General features: G+C 41.6%; 1 protein-coding gene and 1 long non-coding RNA gene across 3 annotated transcripts in view; both read left to right on the top strand.

Moving 5' to 3' along the window:
* The window catches only part of LOC147365578 (uncharacterized), a 36,086-nt gene extending 23,290 nt beyond the window's left edge, over nucleotides 1–12,796 (top strand). Inside the window, exon 2 of the long non-coding RNA XR_015132574.1 lies at nucleotides 1–12,796. This exon is cut by the window's left edge and continues 21,881 nt beyond it. This is a non-coding gene — a long non-coding RNA (uncharacterized LOC147365578).
* The window catches only part of KCNQ5 (potassium voltage-gated channel subfamily Q member 5), a 626,605-nt gene that overhangs the window by 31,931 nt on the left and 576,479 nt on the right, over nucleotides 1–18,195 (top strand). The window lies entirely within an intron of this gene.

Genomic DNA, 18,195 nt, shown 5'->3' on the forward strand with positions numbered 1-18,195 from the left:
GACTTCAAATGTGCTGACGCATGTGCCAGCACTGTGGGTATGGATGTGGGTGAGGCTGAGGCTTTGGTCTTGGAAAAACAGTCGTGTTGCCCACAAGGAGAAGGGGGTTGCTTCCTGCTGTAGAGACAGGGGGGCCACCCTGGGGTGTCATGCAGGTGGACGCACGAAATAGTGTTAGAGTGCCCACTGCAGCATCACTGGTAATGACCATACAGGGAATAAAGCGAAAATCTAACTGGAGGGGTCATCAGACAATAAAATACCATCCTGTAGTTGAAAGAAATGAACCAGAGCTATGTGAATCAATATCGATGAATCTCAAATCAATCACTGAGCCAAAAATAAGATGCGAAACATTCGTGTAGTATGAAACCAACTATATGACATTTTAAAACATGGAGGGATGAATTAGGAGTTTGGAATTAACAGATACACACTAATATATGTAAAATAGATAACCAATAAGAACCTAGTGTATAGCACAGGGAGCTATATACTTAATAATAACCTATAAGGGAAAAGAATCTGAAACGAGCACATATATAGAGAGACATATAGAGCATATATGTATAAATGTGTAACTGAATCATTTTGCGGTACACCTGAACCTAACACAATGTTGTAAATAACTCTACTCCGATAAGAAAAGGCAACCATGGAAACCAGTATTTGTATATTGCTTAGACTAGCATGCATATGTGGTGTAAATATTTTTAAAAATGTTTTAGAGTAATAGCTACAAGGATAGCTTGTAAATCTGGAGAAAGAAAGAAGGAAATGTGATTGAAGAGGTTTTGCTGGATTTCAGCTGTTTCTGGATATTTTAATTCTTTAAAACAAGACAAAACAGAAAACCTAACCATGGAGGAAATACAGCAAAATGGGTGATGGAAAGATTCACATTTATTTTATTATTCTCAGACCTTTCCTTTTTGAAATATCTCAGAGGAGAAAAGAAGAGCCCAAGCATGTTTTTAGGGAGACAATTCCAAAGAAAGGTAGTATGGATGGTTACCCTCAAGGGATCTCCCAGGCCACATAGCGTGGATTAGGACCCACTCTGAGCTCTGAGCTCCTCAGTTGCACTGAGTCACGTTAGTCCAGGGAGTGAAATTCGCCCCGTGGTGGAGTGACAGCACCCCGTCCGGTGGCCAGACTAATGAGTGCAGCCTGGAGGTGGCCATGTCTGAACCCAGGCCCTGGGCTGACCCGCAGGGGCCTGCACAGGCAGGTGGGGCATAGAACTTCTGAGGACCCTGTGGCCCATTCTTACACTGTAGAGGCTATTACTCCAAACAATTTGGGGCCAGGGTATCTTCCAGAATATGAAAAAAAAAAGAATACTATGAGCCACCTGCTTAGACAAACGTGCACACGTGTGTGTACATGAATAAACATATGATAACATCTTTCCAGAAGTTCAGAGCCTGAGCCATCTGAGATCCCTGCTTAAGGACCTCTGTGGAGACACATTGCCTTGGATAAACTTGGCCAAATCCTCCAGAGAAGACAGCCATGCTGCAGCTTCTGTGACTGCACAGGACTCTGAACTGCGGCTCAGGAAAGGGCCGATGCTGCTAGGCATTGACCTAGATACGCTGCTAGCTGTCTTGGAGCACAGATGACCCGGATGCTGTCTTGGAGCACAGATGACCCGGATGCTGTCTTGGCGCACAGATGACCCGGATGCTGTCTTGGAGCACAGATGACCAGGATGCTGTCTTAAAGCACAGATGACCCGGATGCTGTCTTGGGGCACAGATGTTACAGATGACCCGGATGCTGTCTTGGAGCAAAGATGACCCGGAGGCACAGAATCTGTCCTTGCTCTAGTAGCTTCACTATGACTCTTGGAAGGTTCTTTAAAAAACGAAGCTACTGGGCTTAGGAAATTCTTCAGCTCGTCTGTCGCCTTGTGCACAGTCATCTGGGTGGTGTAATCGAGCCTGAAGTTTACACGGGAAGGGAACTTGGATGACAAGCATATTCTTGGCATCAGCCTCTGACCACCAATGCAGAATGTGAGTAAGGAATGACATTTTTAGTGAAAGGTCACAGACAACATGAACTTAACACATTTTTATTCACCAGGTGGCAAATAGGAATAAAATCCCAGAAGTTGGGTTCATTGAATAAATATTGCAGGTTGACTGAGGTATCCAAATATGTAGTACTACTCTTTTTTTCTGACTTATATATTTTTATTCATGATTTAAATCCTTAGTGACTCTTTCATAGCATCCATCTTTCATTCATCTGATGGCACATTTACATGATTGTTAGTCTGATTGGACAATTAAAAAGCACTTAAGTGAGATAGAAACTAAGTTCCTTTTTCTTCTTTCTTGGAGAATCCATCTAGTCATTGTTGTTCTAATACTTTACACTAACCATTTTTTCCCTCTGAACTGGCCAACCAGCTACAGTGTCTAAAACCAGTGACTCACAACATCTATTTTGAAATCACTAGTATAAATAGATACAGTCTGGTTACACCACAATTTAAACAACTGTCCAGCCAAATGAAATGCAAAAAAAGAGGGAAAAAAGTACTGCAAACACCTTGAAATGTGTGTTTCCAGCTAACTCTCAGAACAGGTCCACATTTATATAGCTATGTAAAAAGCAAGGGAATGAAACCAGAAATTCCAAAATATTTTCAAACGGGCTTAGACATTTCGACAGTGTACTATTTTTCTCTGCCAGGAGAATGAATAAATGAATGGTTTGCCCTCTGGGGGAAAAATCCATTTACAAGAGAAAATATTTTAAATTCTTACCGTTGCAGAAGGAAAACCAGAGTAGATCTTCGTTGTGGGGGGTGGGATGGGCGTATGTGTTAGGGGCAGGGTGACATGTTTCAGCGTGGGGTCTTGTTGGCTTATTTTCGTCCTTCATTCATTCAACACGTTTCTGTGATGAGCACTGGAGGTATGAATGGTCCCTGCCTTCACGTGGTTACAGTTCTAAGGGAGGAACCCGAGGGAACAGCAATGCATTATGAGGATGAAATGAGCAGTCACTAATCCCGCGGGGAACAGAAGCCAGAGGCAGGACAGAGAGTGTTGTGAACCGTGTTTGGGAGGCATAGATTGTCCCTGGAGTGTGAAGTGAAGGAAGAGGTGAGGTTCAAGCCGGTGGTCACACCTTTTGTCCATTCAGTTGATGGGGCTGCACTCTCACTGTGCTATAATTACCTGGTTACCCTTTAATCTGCTCTGTAAAGTTCTCCAGAGGAGGAAGAGTATTTATTTATTTCTGTTTCCTAGTGTCTAGAACAGGGCCAGGTGCCTGGAGGGTACAAAATGCATGCACTTTTCGTTTAATTGAATAAATGGGAAGATGGATGGATGGAAGGAGGCTCTGTATTTAGAAAGAAATATACTTAGGTTATGATGGCTTCAGTGGGGAAAAATAACTTAGAAGAAAAAATGCAATACATTGGGTGTGGTAGTATGTAAAAATATTTTTACTAGAAGGATTCTTGGATTTTACAAATTAGCAATTACTTCCCCCTATGTCTGGCCCTTCCAAAATTTCATGCTCACACCTACACTAGCATGCTTGTTAGATTGTTGGACTGAACTCTCCTTTGATTTCAAAGTATACTCCTTCATTGAGATGACAGTTTTTAACTAGTAAAGAAGGTTTTCCAATTAAAACAGTAATTTTGCAATGTGTACCTCAATTATGTGAAAATAAACTGCTAGTACTTTGAAAAAAAATCTTAATGCTGTTAAACTCTTTAAAATAGTATTACATATCAAAGCTACACCTTTAAAATACCAGTGGAAGGAAAATAAAATAGCTCCAGAGACACAGGGACAGCAAGCAGACAGCTGGAATTTTGGGGAAATGTCTGTGGTATTTTAGTTTATTTTTAAGGGAAAGAAAAATTTTCCATCAAACTTTAGGAAACAATGACAGTTAAAAAACTTATACCCAATCAGGTTCTTTATAATGCTGTAGTTAAATTCAGATTATATTTTATTCATGAATTGTAAGGTTTTTTAATTTTTTTGGTGGGATGGATAGGGTAAGAAACTGACTTTTGTAAGCGTCTTCCATCCCCTTTAATTACATTCTCATTCTGTTCCAATGCACACACTCACATGGATACTCACAGTGCATTATTTTTATTTTTCATGGGACCCTTGTGTCCAGACCATCATACCAGACAGAAATTGAACAACACTACAGATATCCTCCTCAAACTCCAGGAGATGGTGAAGGACAGGAAAGCCTGGCATGTTGCAGTCTACGGAGTCACAAAATGTTGGACACAACTTAGTGACTAAACAACAGCTATCCACCAGAATGTGAAAAGGAGACCAAACATAAAATATTCAGTAACATGTAGGCAACTTCAAAAATGCTTGAGACAGAAGTTTAAAAAAAAAAAAGAGGTAGAAAGGGGCTTTCTAGTCTTGGGTCTATATTAGTAGATGTTTCAGAAGGTGAAGAAGTTTTAATTATGTGCTTCACAGAGTGGGAGACTGACTCCTCTGAATCACTTTCTGTGCCTTGGGGCCCTCTCTGCTTCTCTGTCCCCTTCTCCAGTCCTGCCCCCCCTGACCTCCCCTCTCCCCTCTTCCTTCCCCCTCGTCTCCCCACCACTGATGGCTCCAGAGCTCCTAGCACCCTGGGTAGAAGCAGGAGGGAGCTGAATGCTGCAGTCTCCCCACCAGGTCTCAAGCGTGGTTTAGGGGAGGAAGAGGACTTGTTTACACCTGGATCCTTTGGGCTTTTACTGAGCCTTTTATAGCTTACATCTCCTCTCACCCTGCTCACAGGAAGGTGCCCTGATCAACATCAAAATTGCTGTAATCTATTACTAAACAGCAAAAAAACAAGAATGAAATATTGCCATTTGCAGCAATATGGATGGACCTAGAGATTTTCATACTAAGTGTCAGAAGGAGAGAAACAAATACCATATAGTATCACTTACGCAGTAGTTCGTAAAGAACCTCCCTGCCAATGCAGGAGACATAAGAGATGCAGGGAAGATCCCCTGGAGGAGAAAGTGGCAACCCACTCCAGTGTTCTTGCCTGGAGAATCCCATGGATAGAGGAGCCTGGCTGGCCATAGTCCACAGGGTCGCAAACTGTCAGACATGACTGAAGCGACTTAGCATGCATATGTGGAATCTAAAATCCGAAGCAAATGGACTTACCGCTGAAACAGACTGACAGACAGAAGACACTTGTGGTTGCCAAAGGAGAGATGGGTAGGGGAGGGATGGATTGGGTGTTTGGGATTAGCAGATAAAGCTATAATATATGGCACAGATAGATAACAAGGTTCTATTATGTAGCCCATGGAACTATATCCTGTGATAAACTATAATGGAAAAGAACATGGAAAAGAATGAATGAATGAATAAAAATTGCTGTGTTCAGTTCTGACCTTGAAAAGAGGCTCTATGAGAGGATAAGACAGCACAGTCCTAGTCAGAAGATAAAGGTCAGTTCTGCTTCCCAGGCTGCTCTGAGAGGAGCTTACAGGAGAAAACTTCCAGGCCTCGTTTTCTCATCTGAGAGACAGGATGGTGAGGAGGGCTTGTCCAGCGTCATGTGACTCCGTGCACTGGTGCCTGGCCCCTCTGTCCCTCTCTGTGTGGGCACCCGTAGCATCCTGGGCCCTGGGCCATTGGCACCAGTCAGAGGCATTGCGAATGATAAGAATCAGAGCAGCAGGGCTCACTGGAGTTTGTTTATTCCATGAGAGTAGTTTTAATTTGTTCTAAAAGAGAGCCTTTTCCCTTGGGTTTTCATTACAAGATGCTTCAACGACCACACTTCTGAACCTTCCCTGTCTGGAAGTCGTTCTGTCAGCGTTTGGTTATCAGCCTGCCGTTGTCAGAATCACTGGAAAAAGCCATTTACTGCATCTCTTAGATACACGGATGAGTCCCCTGCTGCTTCAGTTGTTCCTCTAAGAGTCCCCCTTGATTTGAACACTCAGTGTCTGTTTACATAATTTCATCTACATCTCCGTGAAATTTATTTGGTAGATGTTAATTTCTTTGAGATTATTTAAAGAGGAGAAGATAGTAGATGGTATGCAAAAGAGCTTTTCACACCCCTCCCCTTTTATTTTTTTTGCATTTTTACTGTATTGGCAAGTTTTATCTGCTCCATTATTTTATAGTTGTGGTCATTGTACTGTTTATTAAAAATAGTTATTTGGAATTGCTCCATTACTGTCAATGTCTGAATAACATATTTACAAATATGGTATTCTGTTTTGCCAGTGCAAATATGTATTAAATAACAATTCCTATTGCTAAGTGTGTCTACAAAAACAGTTGGTTCTCTTGCTAAAGATAATTCTTTATACAAGTAAAGTGATGTTATCTTAATATTCTTTTCAAGACAACTATTTCCAAATGTTTATTAGAGAAAATGTTCTGGGAAAAAATAAAGTATAGATATCACATATTTAACTGTGTGTTGGAAATTTAGATAAGCCTGGAAATCAGATAGTTTCATATATAATTGCATATGCTTATACTCAATACATATTCAAAAGACTGCTTTCTCATCTGTAAAATAGAAATAATAGTAGCATCTTCTCATTGAGTAACTTTAAAAATTAATAAAAGACAGTATATGAGCTCTATTCAGTGCCTGGCATGTAGTAAGTACTTAGGCAGTCGTAGATATTAGATTGAATTCATTCCATAAACAGAGTCCAGAATAATGCCTTAGAGATGTAACAATAAAAATAATCAATATTTTAGATGAAGGTGACAGAAAGGAAATAGAAGAGACTCCATACTTGGGGACCATGTAATATAAAAATAGGAATAGAAGGGAGTCTGTAGGTTTGAGGGTCCTGCAGGGGAGAGAAGAAATGCCGCGTCATGTTTGGGATCCATTGAGCTGCACCTTATAGAAGGTCTCTGTGGTGAAGATGTATTGTCGCCATCTCATGGATTGGACCAGAGCTTTTATGTTGCTGCTGCTGTTTATTTGTTTTATTGTGGACCAACTGTGTCCTAGGTGCTGTGATCTGGGGAGAAACCTGGGAGGGAAGTGTGTAAGTCTGTGAGTCAGTTTCCTGAGTGAGTGAGGAGTGAGGATCACTGTGCCAGTCCGGAGGCGTTGCTGGAAGCACATAAATAGAGGGGGAGGAGGAGGGAGGAATTACCAAGGACCAGCACCAGAGGCTGAAGATGGATCACGTGAGAGCCTGCAAGAGGAGAGGAGAGGCTTCGGAGAATGATGAGTGTTCAGGAGAATCACTGTTACAGGTGTCAAATGTGGTTTTAGAGTTTATGATGATCCTTATAAGTTACAGTGATAGCAAGTAAAGATAAAAATGGATTATTCTTGGCTTGTATCTACCATATTTACCTATGAAGACGATTGCACATATCCACTTATTGTAGTATGAAATCATTGTTTTCATGAAAGTGAAGATATTGAAATAGTTGTTCAGTGAACAATGAAAAATGTACTTTTGCCTGAATCCTGAACATGCATTGCTCAAATGCTCTAAAATGCTCAGTTCTGCAATTTTCTGCATCATTTGTAGTAAACCAGACCTATTTCTGATAAATAGTGGTTTCCTTCTTTTGTTATGTTTAGTAGCACAAGTTTTCTTTTAAAGAAAAACACTGGATGTTTTGTCTCAGTGGCTGTGAGTGAGCAGAAGGGGAAAATTGGGGAAGGGTCTTCAGAATCCACTGGTAGACTTTGACCTCTGTAACCCAACCAACAATGACATCTATCACCAAAATGACCTCAGATCCTGCTGGGTTCTGCTCAGATCAACAAATCTGTACTGGCTGCCCATTTCTGAGCAAACCACAAGCTTGCAGTTTTCAAATGTAAGAAGTCAATTACATAAATAACCTTGACACAAAGGAGAGAGTGTGGGTCACCATGAGGCATTTCCAAAGGACAGTGCAGATTCTAAGGAGAAGGAGCCCAGTTGGTTGAGAGGGAGCAAGAAGAATCTCCTGGACAAGGTAGAATTAGGGGAAAATGGGGCTTCCCTGATAGCTCAATTGATAAAAGAATCCACTGCAATGCAGGAGACCCTGGTTCGATTCCTGGATCGGGAAGATCTTCTGGAGAAGGGATAATCTACCCACTCCAGTATTCTTGGCCTTCCTTTGTGGCTCAGTTGGTAAAGAATCCACTGCAATGCAGGAGACCCCGATTTTATTCCTGGGTCAGGAAGATCCCCTGGAGAAAGGAAAGGCTGCCCACTCCAGTATTCTGGCCTGGAGAATTCCATGGACTGTATAGTCCAGGGGATCGCAAAGAGTCGGACATGACTGAGCGACTTTCATTTTCAGGAATAGGGACAGAGTGATGCCATGTTCTTGCAGTGGGAACCACGAAAATAAGACGTGGAGACAGGCTTGATGCCTGGTGCTCCTGGGCAATGGCCATCCAGCTGGCTGGAGGTAAAGGATCATAACTGTGGGGGTGGTAGGAGATTAGGGTGGAGTGGAAGGTGGGAGCACCCCTAGTGCTAAATGTGTGGTGTGGGGAGATTCTGGCTGATTCAGGAGGTGGTGAGGGGCCCTTGTTGGATTCTGAGTGGGGAAAGAATGCTGCTGGAGCAGAGGTTTCAGTACTGATGGGAGCAGTGCATGCCGTGCTAGGCAGTGAATTCAGGGGAAGTAGGGAAACTGTCCAGAACCTGTGGTCATAGCTCTGCCATGCACAGGAGCCTGAAAAGAATGGAAGGAAAAGGGGAAGACCCAACGGAGGGCTCTTCCTAGATACAAACCACAGGGAACATTCCATGTGGGATTCCCAAGAGCACATGAACATGTCTGTGGGGTTGTTTTTAATTTTCCACTTTGCCTTCAGCTGTCTGATGCCGTCAGAGTTGTGCTCTGATTTGGCACAGGTGAACCTTGCCTGCAGAGATCTCTTGATCTGTATTAACGGGCTCTTGTTACCTTCTCAGGTCAGAAAGTGCATACTAAGTCACATTGGTCACTGCTTCTAGTCTGTCCTCGGTCCCCACATGGCCAAGTTCCACTGGGGATTCAGGCCCACAGAAGACAGTATGGTGTTAGGAACTGAGTGCCCCAGGAGTTTTAGAGGTGCTTTTCAATTACTGTAGAAAGACAACTGCTTCTCTCCCCTGCTGTGGCCTGGACATCACATATCTGTCCCCGGGTTCATCACTCAATGCATCTCTACCTGGTGTTCCATTGAGAGCAAGTGGCATGCTTGAAAACATATTATTGTATTTATTTTTCATGACTCTAGTTTCCTACTCAGTAAATAATCTCCATGCAAAGAGCATTTAGTTAGTGACATCATGTCATTTATTCACCTATTACATCTTTGCAAGATTGCTATGTGTTTAATAAACTTCTAACACAAATAACAATAAAACAAAAGTCAATGTGTAATGGAAAGCACATTCAACTGCTCTCTGCTCATAAGCCGATAGTCGGAGAGGCAAGTGTTCATAGGAAGGAAAGGCACTTTAATTGGAAAAGCTGGCAACCTGGGGAGAAGGTGGACTCATGTTCTGAGACCAACTCCCAAGATTCTTTTAAGCCTTGACACTTTTTAAAGGGAAAAATAGGGGAAACAATCTCAGTGGATCATTGAGGCAGGAGGTTGGGTTCTGTATCTTTCTCCGTTGTACGCAAACTGGCTCACTCTCTTCAGATGTTTTCTTGTCCACGTGATCTCCTGAAGGATTGCTTGGGGTTGGGTTGTTGGGGGTGGGAGTTAGTCTTTTTCTTTTTTAAAAAATGGCTTCATTCTTCACCTTTTTATTTGCAAAAAGAATCAACAGGTTAGAAAAGGCATGGTGTGCATTCAGGAGAGCGTAAGTCAGGAGTTAGTTTTAATTGATTAGTGATCTCATTTTTGTATTTAGGATATTTCAAAAGACAGAGGGGAACAGAAATGAGCAAACAGGAAAGGGGCCAGAGAGCTGCTCTCAGATAATGAGTCAGTCACTCTTGGGCTTGCTCTTCTCATCCTTTTGGCTAATGAAAAGCAAGTTTAATTTTTTTATTTATTTATGCATCAAGTCTAGTCAAGGCTATGGTTTTTCCTGTGGTCATGTATGGATGTGAGAGTTGGACTGTGAAGAAGGCTGAGCGCTGAAGAATTGATGCTTTTGAACTGTGGTGTTGGAGAAGACTCTTGAGAGTCCCTTGGACTGCAAGGACATCCAACCAGTCCATTCTGAAGGAGATCAGCCCTGGGATTTCTTTGGAAGGAATGATGCTAAAGCTGAAACTCCAGTACTTTGGCCACTTCATGCGAAGAGTTGACTCATTGGAAAAGACTCTGATGTTGGGAGGGATTGGGGGCAGGAGGAGAAGGGGACGACAGAGGATGAGATGGCTGGATGGCATCACTGACTCAATGGACGTGAGTCTGAGTGAACTCCGGGAGTTGGTGATGGACAGGGAGGCCTGGCGTGCTGCGATTCATGGGGTTGCAAAGAGTCAGACACGACTAAGTGACTGAACTGAACTGAACTGAACATCCTAGACCCATCTTCCTGATCTTGATGTTCCATGAGGGATTCACCACCACATGCGTGCTTGTCAGCTTTGAGCCCCTCAGCTCTGGCCACGATGCCGTGGGCTTGGACCCACGGCATGTAGAGTACATTTGGCTCCATCACCAGGTGCCGTAGGACATTATTACACAACATCCTCAAATAAATTATTTTATTTTTTAACCAAAATCCTATGAATCATGGGACAAGTTAAAGCTCAATAAAATGACAGAGCCAAAAATAAATAAATAAAGATCCTGATTAAAAAATAATTTCACACTTATTTTTCAGCCTCTACTAAATACAGTGAGCAATTGAGTCATATGTTTTAACTGGAAGAAGTCTTAGAAAGGTAATATTAATTTTTCTCTTTCTCTTTTAAAATTGATCTCCTCATTAACTCAGCATAATTGAAAACTGGGCCCTTTTTCTATGAATCAGAGATAAGTCTGATCATGTACTTTCTGAGAGCAAAGAAAGATAACATTTTAAATCTGAAACTTTTGACATTTCCCTCATGGGGTTGAGCCTGAGGGAAGAATGAGGTTGTTCACTCTGGGGGCTCTAGGAGGTTCTTAGTGACTTACTCAGCTTTGCAAAACAACCAAGACTAGGAAACTTCTCCTCAGATAAAGGCCTTTGTCTGTAGAAACTCATAGCTTATTTGCGAGTGATGTTATGATGTAGTCACAACTATTACATTTACAAATATAAATATATATCAAACCTGTATTATTGCTGGGATTTTACTAGAGAATATAATGCAGCCTATAAAGCAACATTAGTTTAACTTTTCTATATCTACCCTTGCAACTTCTCCAACTTCCCTTTTCTTGCCAAGGTCCTCAGAGTCCAAAGTACTCAAGTGACATTAAGATGTAAATATCACCAGACCTCTCTGGAGGTTTGCACTTTAATCCCCTACTTAGATTCAGATGAGTCCCAGACACGGATGCACTGGGGTGCCTGCAGGCCAGGAGGTGGGATGAGCCACCCAAGGAGCTTTCCCAGAACCTCTGAAGTCCTTCTCAGCTGTGCTGAGGTCATGAGTGAAGGGTTCTGTCTACATTTCAAAATACCTGTCTTGAAAGAATAAATGCCCACGTAGGACCCTTTGAAAATAAGGTGGGTGTGTTTTATCACCAGGTACATTTATTTTTGTCAACTTAAAGAGTCAGTTACTTGAATTTTAGTAATATGAAAACAGTTCAGTGTTAAAAAATAAGACAGGACAGTTACAGGGGTCAAAGCAAAGCCCATGGACATGGGTTCTTCATCATGCACACCTTTTTTAGGGTCTTCTTCCACTCCACATCCTCAGTCTGCAAGCTCTACCTTCTGAAAAGCCACCTCCTCTGGGAAGTCTCCTAGGACTGCCTGAATCCAGTGACTGACAATCTCTGTGCTTCCTCCACACCTTAGCAACCTGTGGTGGAATGCAGGAGATTTCTCCTCACCGGGCTGCTCTCAGCTCCAGCTTTGATTTTTCCCCTTTATTCCTAAGAACTGGCTGACTGAATGAATAAATGCTAAGTTCTTAGGGATGACAGCCAGCTGCCCATTTGAACTGTGGAGAGTTATTTTGGTGTTTGAATCTTACAACTAAGCCATGATTAGTAATCCTTGAATCAACAGTTGAGAGCTGGAGACTGAACCCTTTTGCCTGAGTATCGGCCACTTCCTGTGTTCTTACTCCAATACACTTACTGTATTTCAGTACAAACACATTTCCTGATAGACATTTCTTAGAATTGTGATTTTTTTTTTCTTTTTACTGTGGCCTTGTGGCTTTGAAAGTGTGTGAGTTTTCCAGACATATTCAACACCATCCAGACAGTGCCAACATGTGTCATGCACACAGCTTCTGATCATGTAGGGGTTTAAAAAAAGTCCTGTTGAGGGAGAAATTAGCTACCTTGTGGTTAACGGTCCACCTGGGTTGGCCTTCTTTCTCCTTGATGTCTCACATTTGAGTCTCAGTCCTGACAATGTAATTTAATCAGTGGTGACTCCACACTGAAATCTTCAGCCCCGACCACTTCTCTTGTTTTTCCGACTGCTTCCTTGACCTGTCCATGTGGATGTTTGATGGGCATCTCTCCCTGGACATGTGCAGAACAAGATTCCTGGTGGTCTTCATTGCCTCATCCCAACCTGCACCTGTGTAAGCATCCCATCTGGGTACCTCACGCCTGAGATCCATCGTCATGGTCACTCAGACAGAAGCAAACAAAGACTCCCAGCAAACAAGCCATAACCTTCTCCACAAAATACAAAGCCCCAAATCAACAATTTTGACTACTTGACTCTTCTCTTCCTCAAGCCTCAAGCCCTGTCGATGAAGCCGTTCTTCTTGACGGGTCTGTAACCTCCCACTTGGTACCATGGGCTCTAGCCTCAGGATGGGAGTTAATGTCATGGCTGTTTAGATATATTTTTCTGCTTCTGCTCCTATCCCCTCCAGTTTGTTCTCAACACCAGAGCTTGGGTGAACCTTTTAAAACCTGGCTTCCCTGGTGGGTCAAAAGGTAAAGAATCTACTTGCAATGCAGGAGATCTGGATTCTGTCCTGGGGTCCAGCAGATTCCCTGGAGAAGGGAATGGCAACCTACTCCAGTATTATTGCCTGGAGAATCCCATGAACAGAGGAGCCTGGTGGGCTCCAGTCTGTAGAGCCACAGAGGCGGACATGACTGAGCAACTTTCAATTTCTCTTTAAAACCTGAGTTAGAGCATGTATTTCCTCTGTTGAAAACCCTCCCATGACATGACTGCCGTGTTGTGAACACAGTCGAAATACCTGAAGTTAATCTGTGTTGATCACTTACCACGTAGCCCAGCCTGTCTGAAGTATGCTGCCTGGTCTCATTTCATCCTGACCTCAATCTCTTATTGTCACCACTATCTTATACGTAAGAAAACTGAGCTAAACCAGGATGAAACACCTCTCTGAAGATCACTCTGAGAGTGAGTTGGCAGAACTTGTTTTACACTGAAGCAGTCAGGTTCAGAGCAGGGACAGTAAAAAATTAAGCTCAGCTTTTTTGTCCTGCCTTTTTTTTTCTTCTTCTTTTCACATGCTGTGGTTGTTATAAACAAGGCCTATCTCATAATCCATTTTTATCAATGAAGAAAGACAGCAGTGATATATGACGTATTCTGAAGTGTAACTTTGTGATGAAGATTCTTAGCATCCTGTTTATTTATGAAGTCCTTGGCAGCATCCTGAGTCACTGCCTGGTATTTCTCTTGACACTGATGGCATCAGTGCTTTTCTGGTCTTGCTAAGTTACTACTGCTGGTTCTAACACTCATCTTGCACTTTAGTTCTCATTGGAATCCTGGTATTAAGGTTGACTTTTTCAGAGTCACTCTATATATACACACATACACACACACACACACACACGTGTGTGTGTGTATGTATGTGTATATATATATATATATATATATATATATATTTTTTTTTTTTTTTTGTCTGCACCGTGTGGCTTAAGGGATCTTCAGCAATCAAAGTACACTGGACAGCCAGGAAATTCCTTCCCATCCCAGTATTTTTAAAGTCATTATTCATTAAGGTGAGAGGTGAGTGTGTAAGTGATGAATGCTATTCCCAAAAAAATTCATGAATAAATTCCATTTTTTATGAGAACTAGCAGGAACTAAAAGAAATGCAGTTGTAGATAAAGAACAATTTTAATTCAGTTGGGTAGTGTAGTGTTACTGTATTTTATCAGACTAATGATGATTGGAATAAAAATCATTATAACCTCACTATTGGCATATAATGAAAAACATTGCTAAAAATGTGTCAGCAACTCATTTTTTAAATTTATTTATTTTTAATTGGAGAATGATTGCTTTACAATGTTGAGTTGGTTTCTGCCATGCATCAACATGAGTCAGTCATAGGCATGTGTCCCCTCCCTCTTGAATGGCTCTCCTCCCCCCCCCCCCCAACCCCATCCTATCCCTGTGGTTTGTCACAGAGCACCTATTTACAAATAGGTTCATCAGTATCATATTTCTAGATTCTATATATATGCACTGGTATACAGCATTTGTTTTTTTGTGGGTGAAAAAAATTTTAATCACATCCAAATCTTCCATGAAATTTAAGCAAATATAAATATCATCCTCTACTCAGTCCTAATATATTTCTTTTTTTCCAATATCTATTAACATAGTGATGTCTAAATGATTGTCAAAAGGAAACTCATAATGCACAGGGAGACAGACTCCCCTGCCAAGAGCTAAGCCACTCATATATTCTTAAGTCCCTATAGTTTTAGAAACATAAAATTCTGCATAAATGATTAATATTTCTATTTAAAGTATAATAATCACACATCATGAATTTATTGAATTGAGTACAATGTAAAATTGGCATGATTATCCATCCAAATATACTTTTGAAACTTAATTTTCTTTAGTCTTACCATGTAGGCTTATCAACTCATGGAGCATGATCACTGGTGCTGAATTATAGAATCAAAGTAATAAAAAGTGAAAGCTTGCCTTGAGGAATTATTTTGAAATTGAGATTTACTCTTGGAAAAATATGTTAACCCACCATTCATCATATTATCAAATTATCCTAACATAGTTAAAAGCACATTGATGATTTTTCTTTCCATAGGGATCAGTTCTTTTACATTTATTTCCCATTTATATGACTTTACTCTTTTGTATTGATGTAGGCTTGATAATGGAGAAGACAATGGCACCCCACTCCAGTACTCTTGCCTGGAAAATCCCATGGATGGAGGCGCCTTGTGGGCTGCAGTCCACGGGGTCGCTAAGAGTCGGACACGACTGAGCGACTTCACTTTTACTTTTCACTTTCATGCATTGAAGAAGGAAATGGCAACCCACTCCAGTGTTCTTGCCTGGAGAATCCCAGGGACGGGGGAGCCTGGTGGGCTGCCTTCTATGGGGTCGCACAGAGTTGGACACAACTGAAGCTACTTAGCAGCAGCAGCAGCAGACCATTTTGGGTCACTAGTGTAGTGATCAAATGAGCTTTAGGGACATAAAGGCTTAGGTTTAAAGATGGACCTGATACTTAACTAGTTGTGTTCGCTTTTCTTTTTTTTTGTCCAGTTATTGAATCTTCTTGAGCCTGCTCTTTACAGCTTCATATTTGTAAAACATGTGGCATACTTCCTGACATACACCTCCTATTTTTTTTTCTGGATTTAATCGAATCTCATCATGGGCTACAATAAACTTACTGAGATGAAGACTGGACTACCCCTATATTCTGTGTTTTTTTGCATCCATCACATCAGAGTAGCTAACTCCATAGAAGGGCCACATTCATATCTTTCTTCCTATTTCTCTCCTATTTGGAAAGCAATATTTGTCATTACTTCTCTCTTTAGCACATTTGTGTCCCGAGCCGTGTGTGCATTTGATAAGAGTTATAACCAATCAACTCATTTGCTTTACTCACAATTACTGCTTAGTCTTTTTTAGATTAAAAGTGTTCCCCATGAAACAATGGGCACTTATATTCTAGGAATGAGAGGAAAAGTCTATGAAATCTTGTCCTTTCCCTGTGTAGAAAAGTACCTGTATTTAACTTCTATTTTGTTCTTTTTAGCCATTCAAGAAGGATGGTGGTGATGTGGTGACATAAATAACTTTTGTCTGGAATGTTTTTATTTATTGAAAGGCAGGTGTGGAGCAGCTACCAGGTAGATAACATTACACAAAGCCCATGAGAGACAAAAAAGAAATTAAAAATTAAGTAATGTTCACAAATAATCACTCTGAAACAAGTGAGTGATCAAAAACTCAGGTTACCTCCTGGGAAAAGAGGGTTTTATGTGCCTAACAGGATATTTTTCTCTTACGCTAGCAAGGGCTCGTGGTGTCATTTAGCAAATACAGTGTTTTGGCTCACTCTTCCTCCTTTTAGGAGATTGCCTTTTTATTGTTACTGTTTTGTTTAAACCATCCTAAAGATTGGTGTAAGAAAAATAAACAAGGCTGCTTTGACAGCTAAAATTTATAAATGTGATGATCTAGAATCGTTACCAAAGTTTCTCCAAACTTATAGAAGCACAGAGGGTAATACTGGTGAGTTTTCATGTTGCTCTTTTAAAAATCTATCAAGATGAACTATTTTAAAGATCTTCCTTCTGGGAACTCAAGCAGGTACAGTTGAGTGGCCTGATTGTTAAAACAACCATGTTTTCAAGGCGGCTTAATGTTTCATTTCATTAGGTTTTGTCAAAAGATGTGAAGACCTTGACTATGCTTAGTGACTACAGAATTATAATCATACTTGGTATTAAGTGTGATATGCTTCTGGAGGGCCATCCTCTCAGGTCAGGGGTTTCAAAATATTCCTTGTTCTGCTGAGGCTCATCTGAACCCTCTCCCACCCTCTGCCCCTGTCCTCCCGTTTCCCATTCCAGAGTGTCCACCCTCCTGGGCTGTCCCCTCATCCGTAGTGGCTGCCACAAGCATGGAGGGGTCTTGACCCCCACAGTTTTAGGGTGGCGAGCCTCTGGCCCCTTCAGGACCATACACTTTGCTGACTTTAGATCAAGCCCCACTCTCCCGTCATCCTCCCTGCAAAATGGCCCTGAATCTCCTCCTCCTCCTACACTGAGGTCCTTGGAGGGCCCCCCAGTACCCACAGAAGTGGTGCAGTTTCTCTAGAATTCACTCCTTGGAACTTCTCTGGTTTCACAAGATCTAAAAGCAACCTCATTGGAGGTCAGCCTTACATCATCACACCCCAAAGTGGGATGAGAACAAAGCCTTGTGCGTTGTCACTGTCCCCGACATCAGGGAGGCAGGCGATGGGGGATTGGTCCAATAAGGCAAAGGACGTGGCAAATAACGTTACACTTGTCCTTGTGTTGGCTTATATGGAGCTGACACAAAAGAACCAAATATATGTTGGTTTGATACTGGACACCCTAAGGTTCATGGAAGAACACTTCTGATATGGGAAAAAAAGACAAAATGTTAACATTTTCCAAAGACATATGTATATAAGAGAGAGAGGCAAATTTATCACAAAGATAATGAACCTTAATTTTCAGAGTCCCTTACTCACCAGTCCCTTGCAAGGTTCTGAATTTAATTTCTCAGTTGTATATTTATAATTTCACATCCTTTTTTTCTCAAAGGAAGATCTGTCTGTGGATCCACCTTATGGTCCTGTGATAAATTCTACGTAGTTCTTTAATGTAACTGTAGTTCCGTGTGAAGAAATACTAAGAAATAAGCTCTGTGATCTGTGGAATGATGTTATCTTATCTCTCAGTTCAGTTCAGTTCAGTCACTTAGTCATGTCCAACTCTTTGTGACCCCTTGGACTGCAGCATGCCAGGCCTCCCTGTCCATCACCAGCACTCAGAACTAGCTTAAACTCATGTCCATCAAGTCTGTGATACCATCCAACCATCTCATCCTTTGTCTTCCCCTTCTCCTCCCACCTTCAATCTTTACCAGCATCAGAGTCTTTTCCAGTGAGTCGGTTCTTTGCATCAGGTGGCCAAAGTATTGGAGTTTCAGCTTCAGCATCAGTTCTTCCAATGAATATTCAGGACTGATTTCTTTTAGGATGGACTGGTTGGATCTCCTTGCAGTCCAAGGGACTCTCAAGAGTCTTCTCAACACCACAGTTCAAAAGCATCAATTCTTCGGCACTCAGCTTTCTTTATAGTCCA

This window comes from Bos grunniens, chromosome 9 (assembly GCF_055505025.1).
Source record: "Bos grunniens cultivar Pamir isolate PY7600 chromosome 9, Bosgru_T2T1.0, whole genome shotgun sequence".
Taxonomy (NCBI): domain Eukaryota; kingdom Metazoa; phylum Chordata; class Mammalia; order Artiodactyla; family Bovidae; genus Bos; species Bos grunniens.